The sequence below is a fragment of the Sapajus apella genome, unplaced genomic scaffold (genome assembly GCF_009761245.1).
Source record: "Sapajus apella isolate SASKATOON/1434 unplaced genomic scaffold, GSC_monkey_1.0 scaffold48, whole genome shotgun sequence".
NCBI lineage: Eukaryota > Metazoa > Chordata > Mammalia > Primates > Cebidae > Sapajus > Sapajus apella.
Genome location: NW_022436988.1, coordinates 10,826,069 through 10,834,162, shown reverse-complemented (window position 1 = coordinate 10,834,162; position 8,094 = coordinate 10,826,069). Strand labels below are relative to the sequence as shown.

The following is an 8,094-nucleotide window of genomic DNA, read 5'->3' as shown; positions in this document are numbered from 1 at the left end:
AGGGGAGGGAGAGAGGAGGGGAGGGAGAGAGGAGGGGAGGGAGAGAGAGACAGGAGAGAGAGAGAAGAGAGAGAGTGAGGAGAGAGAGAGGAGAGAGAGAGGAGAGAGAGAAAGCTTGTGAACAGGCACACAGCTTCACTGTATGGAGAGGAGCACATTTATAAGCTATAGAGCCTAGTTTCATCACTTCTTGAGGACAGCTATACTCTGGTCTTGTTTTCTGAGAGATGCTACTCAGAACAAAAATTATCTTCTTTTGCTTATATTCATTCTCATTGGCTTCTGGTGAATCCTTTCAGAAGTCCTAGATGTTGCACATAGTGATTCCTGTCAGGTCAGCCTTCCACTGACAGCTTATGTTCTACATACGTGCAAAGAGCTTCTTTTTGCTTACAGTAAAACACAATTAACTCATATAGAAACATATCAGGAATTAAGGAAGACGGAAAACCTGGCCTTGATTCTGATAATACTTTTTATTTGCCCTGAAAGAAACTGACTTAACTTGCTTGAACCTGAATTTGTTCATCATGAACATGGTGCTCCCACATGTCCCCACTGGTAAATGAAGAAGATGCGCTCCATTCTTGGGAGATGGTAACTCCGTGAATACCAGGCTGTCCTGAAGCAGGGAATCTGGGAATTATGTGAAGAGAGGCTTGAGACATTCATCTGATTTTTTTTTTTAAGGAGTTTAGCTTATTGCCCAGTCTGGAGTGCAGTGGCACGATCTCAGCTCACCACAACCTCCACCTCCTGGGTTCAAGCAATTCTCCTGCCTCAGCCTCCCAAGTAGCTGGGATTACAGGCATGCGCCACCACGCCTGGCTAATTTCGTATTTTAGCAGAGATGGGGTTTCTCGGTATTGGTCAGGATGGTCTCAAACTCCCGACCTCAGGTGATCCACCTGCCTCAGCCTCTCAAAGTGCTGGGATTACAGGCTTATCTGATTCTAAAAAAAATGAAAAAATAAGGATAGCCTCATTCTCCAATGAGGAAAATAAAGGAAAGAGAGAAAGTGCAGTTGGACAAAGAAATGGAGCAGTATCGGACACCTCTCCGACTTTCCCTTCACCCTCCGGCTCCTCTAACGTCACCCACATTAGAAAGAGCTGCTAACATCATTAGAAAGAGCTGCTAACAAATTAGAAAAGAAGAAATAAGAAAAGGAGGAAGTATCTTGATGTTTATTTAGTCCTTCCTGGCCAGAGGAAGCAACACAAATCTCCTGGGATGTTACTTACTCGCCTCTGGTCCTCTCTACATTATGATTTCATATTCTTGGGAAGCCAATACTAAGAGCAAACCCTCAAGCATGACATTGGCAGTCCTCGACCTCCAGCTGTCACTCCTACCATACACCACACAACAGCGATCTCCAGAGCACTGCCCTGATTCTTTCTGCCTCAAAGACACACAGTCCTATTTCACAGGACCAGATATAAAAGTGTGGCCTCTTACCCCCACCACCACATTACCTTTTTTCGATGTCACTTTTAAAGCAACATCATTCAATAGTTCTACATGAGTATAGAACGTTGTCAGCTTTGAAAAATACGTATTTCCTCAAACTGGGAAGTCTTTCTCCACGTCCAGAAGGATTATGGAGCAAGCATGTTCTGTCCTTGGGAATTTAAGCCTCAGAAAACCAAGAAGAGTGAAGGTCAGGGACCTCTCTTATTGCTGTACAAGCCTGTTCCAGGAGGAGAGACCCAGGATGATTAAAATACTGTTTTTGCAGCTGTCACACAAACACTATTTAAAATTCCCGTTCCCTATCCCAGGATTTAATGCAAATTATCCACATGACAGAGGGTCAAGATGACAATTTACATGCAATTAGCCAGATGTGTTAGAATGATATTTCTCCCACCCACCCCCCAAAATTATCTGAATAATTTACACATACATAATCACCTTACTCCAGTGGGAAAATAGCATGCCTTTATTTATTTCCTTCAAGTACCTAGATTTTCCAACAGTGTTAGAACCAGAAAGTGTCATGTCCAGAAAAGCAAATAAGATAACTCTGTGAGGCCAGGCTGTCCCTCTTTTAAATGCCGACAGAATTAATTTGTGTTCATTAACTCCTTATCAAGTTACCTGACTTTGATTCCCAGCACGAAATGCATTTAAAAAGGGGTTGGGGCAGTGGTAGATTTTCAGGAAATAGCGAGTTCTTTTTCTACCGAGATAAAAATCATTTGGCAAGCCAGGGTGAAATACTTCCAGTTTTAAGAAAGAGAGAAAAGGAAAGAGAAATTTAGAAGATGATAATGAACCACAAAAGGAAAAGGAGGAACGATTTTTTAAAATCAGACTTTACTTTTGAAAACAGCTCAGTTTGCAGTGAATTTTTAAAGACATGTCAAAGTTATTCCTTCGGGAGCTAGGTACGAGCTAAACCAGGCCCTAGGATGACTGCCGTAAAGGAGTGAGAAATTCATGTGACTTTAATTAAAAAGCCCAGAATCATCAGAACTGACCTTTCAGACCCAGCCTTTCATCCCCAAAAACGGATGAAGCTGGTAAAAGCCATGATATGGGACCAAGGGAGCGGGTCTCAGAGCCTTGGATTCCAGGTTGCCCTGTGAGCTGTGGCTGACTAGACAGCAGACTGCTCCTTGGGAGGGCAGCTGGTTTTTATAATGAGTAAGCTGAAGCAAAGAGGGATGTACTACAAGTTAATGGGAAAAGATGAAACCCTCAGATGACTCCTAAGTTTCACCTGGCCTCTTAATTGGGAGGCTTTAGAACCCCTTGGCCCCAAAGCGGCCACCCTCAGGCTGCTCCCCAGGATTCAGATGCTGCATGGGAAGAGATGGTCAACAAGGCCTGGGGAAGAGGGGACAGGAAGGGAAGCTAACAGCCAGGGTGATCGCCCTGCAGAGGATCAGCTCTATGCTTGCAGCTGTTTTCATGCCAAGAGCAGCAAGGCTTCACTCTAAACTCACAAAACTCCCGAAGAAAGCAGCCCTTAGTCTATGGGTGGAAAAGGCCATAAACCCAGCTTCTATTGTAGTCAGAAGACAGAGGCTTGTTAATTGGGATCAGGTGGGACATTTGAAGGCGAGGTGTCTGGAGAAGAAACGACTGTGTCTTATTGCTTGCATTTATTCAAATACAAGGGGGAGCTACCGGCCTTCCCTCCTCCCCATCTGGGAAGGATTAACACATTTGAGGGCTCTGAGCACTGAAAAAAATTACTGTCCGCTTCACCTCACTACTTCTCTCTGCAAAATGGTGACTGTGAGGCTGCTCCTCAGTATGCTGGGTTTTCTCCTTCAATGCATATGGCGGGCAATGCTAAACCCCATCTCCTCAAAGTCAGGTATGCCATGAGATATGCTTTGGCCAAGAGAACATGAACAAGAAATGAGACATTTTCAGGCAGAAAACTTTAAAGAGTCAATGCAAACCTTCCCATGCTGCCTCCTCTATGCCACTGAGGCCAGGGAGATTCCAGTGGGTGGAAGGTCTTCCATATTGCCTCCTCTGGGGAGGACAAAGTAGCCCAGAGCCACCTCACCTTACTGCATCATCCCATACTCCTGCTGGCTGACCCACAGTGTATTAGTTTTCACAGTGCTATAAAGAGCTGCCTGAGACTGGGAAATTTATAAAGGAAAGAGGTTTAATTGACTCACCGTTCAGCATGGCAGGGGAGGCCTCAGGAAACTCACAATCATTGTGGGAGGCAAAAAAGCAGCGAGGCACCTTCTTCACAAGGTGGTAGGAAGGAAGACTGCTGAGCGATGAACGAAGCCCCCTCCCCCTTATAAAACTACCAGATCTCCTGAGAAATCACTATCATGAGAACAGCATGGGGAAAACCACCCCATGATTCAATTACCTCCATCTGGTCTCTCCCTTGACACATGGGAATCATGGGGATTACAATTCAAGATGAGATTTGGGTGGGGGCACACACAAAGCCTAACCATATCACATGGTAAATGTGTAGTGTAAGTAAACAATACATCTTCATAATTTTCAGCCACTGAGATTTTGACATTGTTTTTTACTGAAGAACCAAAAATATAAAACACCCAACCTAGAAGTCCAAAACATTTCAGTTTCCTTAATGACGACTTTAATAATTTGGCATTTCTATGAATAACCCGATTCTTTTAAAAACCTCTCTCTCTTTTCAAGCTTCTGGTATGATGCAGACATTAAGTATGCACCTCACCTGGTCTGACTATTGGGAAATCTAAACCTTCTCCCCTTAGAAACTCTGCCTTGTGGCAAATCACAGAAGAATACACTGACTTTTAGAGACTATGTGAGGATCTCCTCTCTCTGCTGTCATTTACCAGCCAGTCATGTGTTTTTAGAAAATTTATTCCAACTCTCTAAATCTCAGCTTTCTTACAAAATTAGCACCATAATTCCTACCTTTCCAAGTTATTGTGCCCTGGGGATAAAAAAAAAAAAAAAGTACACCAAGCATAGGTGACTGACCCAACCCACTCCTGACCACCAGGAGACACATTACTCAGCCCTCCCAAGGAAGGGTTTCCTTTCCATAAAACGGGATGACAATACCTACCTCCCAACTTGGGGTCAGGATTAAATAAATGAGTCAACATAAAGCTCTCAGCAGGCCTTTGCACCGAGCACAAGCACGCAGCAGGTGATGTAATCATCGTGCTCATCATTAAATTGTTAAATTGCGTAGCACCTAATATACATTCAATAAATCTTAGCTGCTTCCCTTGCCCTTGGAGAATGAGATCTTCATGTTTAGGAATGGAATCATTTGAAATAGCATTATCAACAGTTAATCAGCAGGGTGGCCAACAACCTACTATAAAGAGAAAAAGACTCAGAGTCTCTACTTTAGACCCGTTTATGGCAAGACATGTCTGGGGCCTTAGGATGCCAGGTTTTTTCCATTCTGCGAACACATGGCTTCCATTAGTTTACTGATACTGACACATCCGAGGCTTCCAAAGTACTCCGGGCCTCTGATGAGTGAAAGGTTTGCATGCCCAACAAGCAAAAGACAGGCTCCACAGGCATAAAACTGCTGCCAGGGGAGGGGCAGAGGAGGTGTTGAGTTTAGGTAGGAGACCAAATCTGGCTCTGTTTTTAATGACCATCCTGTCCACACCTGAAAATAAACTAGCTACACCTGGGGAGATTTCTAATGCTTCTGGAGCTGCAATGCCGATGTCAGTGTGCATATGTAGCCTTCATTAATCAGAGTGGGTGTCATGTGGGTGTGTGCAAACAGGGACTGGAGAATAGCGAATAGTTTGCACGGTGTACACACACCGTCTCTGCCGAACTTTCTAATCCAAGGAAAACCCAAGCTCGGATGTTCAGCTCCGTTCAACACGTGTTCTAAGGACATCATTGTTTGGTTGGACTCTTTCAAACAGACCTGAATTCTAATTAGTTTGCAGTGTGAGGCTGCAGAATGGTAACTCAATCCCCGCCTAAACTTTGTCATCTGTTTCCCATCTTCAAAGCAGGATGGTCTACTTTTGTGCTGTGCAAAGGTGATGCCGGGGACCTCATTTGGTGCTCTGCGTCTCATAGCAACAAGGGCTATTTGAAAGAGGGGGAAAGGTGGGGCCATTGCTGACCTAAGTTTGGGACAATTCGTTGTTCTAAGTTTCATCCCCAAGGGGAGGGTTCCAAAGAAATAAGGCTTTGTGTCCCTGATGACAGAAAGGACCTACCTCGTCGGGGCAGTCCTACGAACTCTCAAAATGTTTGCCGTTTCAGACCATACAGCAAGAGTGAGCAAATAAAAGTGTGATGAAAAAATAATGAGGGCATATTTGGCTAATACTTGAAAGCTAACCATGTGTTTTCCCATACACCAAATCATCTGATTCTTTCGACAGCCCTACAAACAGGTATGCAGTTCATATTAGCCCATTTTTACAGGTGAGGAAAGCAAGACTGAAGGATTCCAGCCTACCTTGATTTGCATCTTGTCTCCTGACAGCTAAATTCTTAAACCCTGGGCAAGCTTCTCCATCTTTCTGTGTCTCTGTGTCCTCATCTGCAAAATGCGGAAAACAACATTGCTACTTCATGGGTTGCTAAGTTTAATGAGTTACTATACGTAAAAATAAAAATGGGATTAAAGGTCACCTGTGATATAGAAAGCGTTGACTATGTGTTGTTTTTGATAGAGTCTCACCAGTGGCGAGATCTCGGATCACTGCAACCTCCACCTCCTGGGTTCAAGCAATTCTCCTGCCTCAGCCTCCCTAGTACCTGGGACTACAGGTGCGTGCCACCATATCTGGCTAATTTTTTGTATTTTTAGTAGAGATGGGGTTTCACTGTGTTAGCCAAAATGGTCTCGATCTCCTGACCTTGCGGTCTGCCCGCCTCGGCCTCCCAAAGTGCTGGGATTATAGGCGTGAGCCACCATGCCTGGCTGACATTACTTTTAATGGCAAAAACCATGATTACTTTTGTACCAACCTTATAAAGTTGAAAATGTGGGACCCCAGAAGCTCAGGATTGAACATATCCCTGGGAAGAAGAATTGGGCTGAGATGAAATCCGCAGAGAAAATGAGAACAACAGAGCACCCTTGTTCATATGGCTGTTCAATTCCCATCCTGTCTATACTCCACACTCAACCATGGATGGATGACACACTGCTCCAAATCCCTCAGGGTCATCAGGAAGATTGTGGCCCAATCTGACATCTGGTCATGGAAAGTTGCATTTCCTTCTTATTTTATAAAATGCATATGGAGGTGGAGGGGGGAGACCAAGTTTGACCCCTTCCAATCCATTTAATAATACCTAATAAATTGAGCTTTCCTTATGTGCCAGGCACTGTGTTATATATATTGCACACATTTTCTTATTTCTTTCTCATAGAGGGGGATGAAATGTTTCAGTTTGCTCAGCACTGATGGGCTATCTAGAATTTGGCTGTATTAGTCTGTTCTCATGATGCTAATAAAGAGATACCCAAGACTGGGAAATCTATAAAGAAAAAGAGGTTTAATGAACTCACAGTTCCATGTGGCAGAGGAGGCCTCACAATCATGGCGGAAGGCAGAAGATAAGCAAAGTATTCTCTTGTGTGGTGGCAGGCAAGAGAGACTGTGCAGAGGAACTCCCATTTACAAAACCATCAGCTCTCGTGAGACTTATTCACTACCATAAGAATAGTATGGGGAAAATCACCCCCATGATTCAATCATCTCCTCCTCGCCCCGCTGTTGACACGTGGGGGTTAGCACAATTCAAGGTGAGATTTGGGTGGGGATGCAGCCAAACCATCTCATTGGCTATAACTGGGTGTACTGGGCAAGCTGGGACAGCTGATCACCCCCAACAAGGAAGGTGCTCAGTTCCATTGTAAATGAAAGACCTGAAGTCAGGGGAGTCTCAAGGCTGGCCAGGCCAGTAGGGATTTTTCAACCTGTGCTTTTAAATCACTATAAAATACCAGCTAGGGAGAGCACCTTCCTATGGGAGAAAGTTGTAGCCCATCAGTGAATGGATGAAAGTAGCTGTTGCTTTCTCTTTTTTTGAACTTTTAGGCTCAAAGGTACACATGCAGATTTGTTAAATAGGTTAATTGTGTCACAGAAGTTTGATGTACAGATCATTTCATCACCCCGGTACTAAACCTAATAGTCAGTAGTTATTTTTCTGCCCCTCTCCCTCCTCCAATCTGCAACCCTCAAGTAGACCCCAGTATCTGTTGTTCCCTTCTTTGTGTTCGTGAGTTCTCATTATTTTTCTCTGACTTATGAGAACATGCAGTATTTGGCTTTCTGTTCCTGTGTTGGTTTTCCAAGGATAATAGCCTCCAGCTCCATCCATGTTCCTGCAAAAGACAAAATATTGTTCTTTTTTATGGTTGTATAGTATTCCATGGTGTATAGGTACCACATTTTCTTTATCCAATATGTCATTGACAGAGATTTATGTTGATTCCATGTCTTTGCTATTGTGAATAGTGCTGCAATGGGCAAAGGAAATGAAACTTTTCAAATGAAATGAACATACATTTTTCTTTTTTTTTTTTTTTTTTGAGACGGAGTTTCGCTCTTGTTACCCAGGCTGGAGTGCAATGGGGCGATCTCGGCTCACCACAACCT

General features: G+C 43.8%; 1 long non-coding RNA gene across 1 annotated transcript in view; it reads right to left on the bottom strand.

Annotated features, from left to right (window-relative positions):
* Nucleotides 1-6,047, bottom strand: part of LOC116525742 — a 27,236-nt gene extending 21,189 nt beyond the window's left edge. The window contains exon 1 of the long non-coding RNA XR_004257800.1: nt 5,937-6,047. This is a non-coding gene — a long non-coding RNA (uncharacterized LOC116525742). The remainder of the gene's footprint in view (nt 1-5,936) is intronic.
* Nucleotides 6,048-8,094: the final 2,047 nt, after the last annotated feature.